We start from the raw sequence: 4,105 nt of genomic DNA on the forward strand, positions 1-4,105 counted from the left end.
CCTTTTTAGCCATTAGATGACATCATTTATGTGGTTAGGGGTCATAGGACCCCTTTTGATCCTTTGGAACCATTTTATGTATGGTTAATGCTCCTAAAGTCTTTAATAAACATACTAAGGATCCTGAAAAGTGATCATAGTATTAGTAAAAAAATATTGAAAAAGTTCATTTTTAATATTTGTTTTAAACTAATTTGATTTTTTGTTTTGGGGAAAAATCGAGTATCCAATTTGAGAACGAGTATCCAATTTGGGAACAAGTACCTGATACTATCAAGTACCCAATATTATTGGGTACCTAATTAGGTTTGGTTTTGCTTTGGATACCAACCCTCCATGGTCAACACCAAAAATGTCCCAAAAAAGTGTGCATTTTTATTTCAACCATTTAGCTGATGATTTTTTTTCATCCCAAATTTGATGAAACAAAGGAGGTTTCTCAAGAATGTTCTCAACTCTCTATCGATATAATGTATGTCAAATTATGAGTTTAGTAAGTAATTATTACTTATTTTCTAATAGAGTTAGCTACAAAGTGTTAATTGACATACTAATTGAAAAATAACTATAACTTTCAAATAGTATAAGAAGTTTGAAATCCAAAACATGTGTCACATTCGATGCTTCACCTACTATAATGGAAAAAATGAGAATTTAAATTTTGATTTTTTTTGAATTAGTTGAACTAGTCAAACATGGGAGTTTTTTTAATTCTAAAAATGGTATAGTAAAAAATTCATAATTAATTATTTATTGGGAATAAAAATACCCAAAAAATTGTGTTTCATATCTAGGCATGACTGTACTTCTTATAACTAGAATCTTATTAAAAAATATTATCATTTGATTTTGATTAATGAGGTCAAACATACACATGCTTCTTATTTTTGTCTTAAAAGTTTTGCACTACTGTATTAAAATGCAAAATTTTGACCAATCAATTTTTTAATTTTTTTTTGAGGTAAGGCCTAGTAGTTTATAAACTACATTCAAATTCCTATTTTTTTTTTGTTACAACTTTTTGATGTAAAATCTATAACTAATTTAAAACAATGCTTCAAGTTGACATAACCCTAGCCTTCTAGTTTAATAATAAGTTTTCATTAGAGTTAGGCTATTTGATTGATCCACTTACTTCCATTATGTTAGTTTTAGTTACAACAGTTGGAACCATGGTTATGATCTACAACGATACTTATATGTCGCATGATAAAACATATGTGAGGTTTTTTGCTTACCTTAATTTTTTTAATGCTTCTATGCTGGGGTTAGTTATTAGCCCTAATTTATTACAAATATATATATTTTGGGAATTAGTAGGAATGTGTTCCTATTTATTGATAGGTTTCTGGTTTACGCAACCCAGCGTGGCTAATGCTTGTCAAAAAGCATTTATAACTAATCGTGCAGGGGATTTTGGACTCTTACTAGGAATTCTAGGTTTTTATTGGGTAATAGGTAGTTTTGAATTTTAATATTTGTTTGAAAAATTAAACAAGTTGACTGTTGTTGATGGGGTTGGTTCATTTTTTGTTACTTCGTGTGCTTTTCTCTTATTTTTAGGTCCAATAGCCAAATCTACACAATTTCCACTTCATGTATGGTTACCTGATGCTATGGAAGGGCCTACTCCTATTTCAGCTCTTATACATGCTGCTACTATGGTAGCAGTAGGAATTTTTCTTGTAGCTCAATTGTTTCCTCTTTTTAAAGCTCTACCTTTAATAATGTATCTTATCTCTTGGCTAGGTGGAATAACAGCTCTATTGGGAGCTATTGTGGCTCTCGCTCAAAAAGATCTTAAAAGAGGCTTGGCTTATTCTACTATGTCTCAATTAGGCTACATGATGTTAGCTCTAGGGATAGATTCCTATCGAATCGCTCTGTTCCATTTGATTACACATGCTTATTCCAAGGCATTATTGTTCCTAGGATCTGGATCAGTCATCCATTCCATGGAACCCATTGTTGGATATTGCCCTAGTAAAAGTCAGAATATGGCTCTTATGGGTGGTTTGAGGAAATATATGCCAATTACGGGAATCACGTTTCTTTTAGGAACACTTTCTCTTTCTGGTATTCCACCTTTTGCTTGTTTTTGGTCTAAAGACCAAATTCTTAGTGATAGTAAGTTATATTCTCCCATTTTTGGGGGAATAACTTGGTTCACAGCAGGATTAACTGTCTTTTACATGTTTCGTATGTATTTACTTACTTTTGAAGGGGACTTCCGCTTAAATTTAGTTAATCCATATAACAACCATATTACACTATATTCGACTTCTATGTGGGGAGAGGAGGAATCCGAGATATCAAATAGAATGAGAGCGGAGTCTATGTCGAATCAAATTATAGGAAGTAATAATTCCTTTTCCAAAGAAGCATTTAAAATTTCCAATGAGATGGAAGGATTGTACAAAAAGAACAGAGGTTTGGTTATCACTTATCCTTTCTTCTTCCATAAGGGATCTTTTGCATATCCCAAAGAATCGGGCAAGACAATGCTATTTCCTTTAGTTATATTGGGAATATTTACTCTATTTATTGGATTGATAAGAGTTCCTTTTTTTCGAAGCAGAATGAGTTATGACATATTATCTGAATGGTTTACTTCATCGATGACCCCTTTTGATAAGAAACATCCGAAAAATTGGCCTGAATTTTTAATAGATGCAATCCCCTCAGTTGGTATAGCATTTTTCGGTATATTGATTGCCTTTATTTTCTATATACCTATTTACTTCTTATCAAAGGATGTACATCATAAAACAAATCCTAATATGAAGATTATTATGGACCAATCGATTAATATTATCTATAATTGGTCTTTTTATCGAGCTTATATAGACATATATTATGACGTAATCTTGATTAAAGGTATACGAGGATTAGCTGAAACAAGTAATTCATTTGATCAATGGGCAATTGATGGATTCCCAAATGGAATAGGTTTTTTAGGCCTTTTTGTAGGAGAGGAAATCAGATGCTTAGGGGGAGGACGTATATCTTCCTATACATTATTTTCTATATTTTGTATATTAATATCTATATTAATATATTTATTTATTTTCATAATATAAATAATGAAAATTCTAACAATAGAAAACTAGAATGTTATATTGAAGTTGTGCTCTTTATCAGCATTGATGTTTATAACATCATCCTATTTCAATATCGTTCCCTAAATAATATTTTTTATAGATTGTTAAAATTTAGTTATTTCATCAACTCGTTTATGTTTACATAGAACAATATAGAGATAGATAAAAAAGAAATGAAAGATTATAAAATAATTGATTGAAATGCTTGCTTAAAAATGAAAGACTACGATTGCTAATATGAAGTCCATTTTCATACTTTACCACTTCCTAATAATTCATTTCAAATCCTTGAGCAGATCGAATAAGATTTCACATATCCTATCAACTAGCCCATGATTCAAAGGTTATACAGTCTGCATAAGGTATAAAGATGAAAAGGCCAAGGACCTTCTCTTGATCGAAATCAATTCTCTCGAATTGATGAATATAGCTCGCTCATAATTTGAAATAAATGAGCAGGCTAACCCTGGGTTTCAGATTATTCCCAATCTACACAAACATGTTGGTAACATTGCTAAAATTATCAATGAAGTTATAATTAATAGTTGAAAAAAAGAATGTGTCAGAGCGAAGAGAGGTTTACTCCAATTCAGGTAAATTGGGAAAAATTTTCACTCTTTTTATGGTGGACTTTACTTATAATTATGGAACCAAGTGCTTGAAGAAAAAAGAAAAAAAGAAAAAAAGAGCTCTCCTCAAATAGGATTTGAACCTACGACCAATCGGTTAACAGCCGACCGCTCTACCACTGAGCTACTGAGGAATAACAAAGGTATGATAGCACTTAAAACTACAATTTGTGAGTAAATAACCCTAATTTGAATAAGAAAGTGTCTTAATGAGTAAGAGCCCTTGGTTCTTTTCGTACCAATACACCGTGCAAGCTTGGTGCCAATGAGAAAGAGTTATAGAAGGTCATACACAAAAAATTGCCTTATAGAATGGGATCTTAAATATCTGAATAAATCAAAGCTTCACTATAAACTTAGCTCTTGGTATTCGCA

The 4,105-nt window shown here is 31.3% G+C and overlaps 1 non-coding gene across 1 annotated transcript; it reads right to left on the bottom strand.

The window, feature by feature from the left end:
* Positions 1-3,792: 3,792 nt before the first annotated feature.
* On the bottom strand, positions 3,793-3,864 carry TRNAN-GUU (transfer RNA asparagine (anticodon GUU)). The gene has a single exon. It is a non-coding gene; the product is annotated as a tRNA-Asn (tRNA).
* Between the last annotated feature and the right edge of the window lie 241 nt (positions 3,865-4,105).

The sequence above is a fragment of the Cupressus sempervirens genome, chromosome 5 (genome assembly GCF_028749045.1).
Source record: "Cupressus sempervirens isolate cs-2001-9-10 chromosome 5, ASM2874904v1, whole genome shotgun sequence".
Lineage (NCBI taxonomy): Eukaryota > Viridiplantae > Streptophyta > Pinopsida > Cupressales > Cupressaceae > Cupressus > Cupressus sempervirens.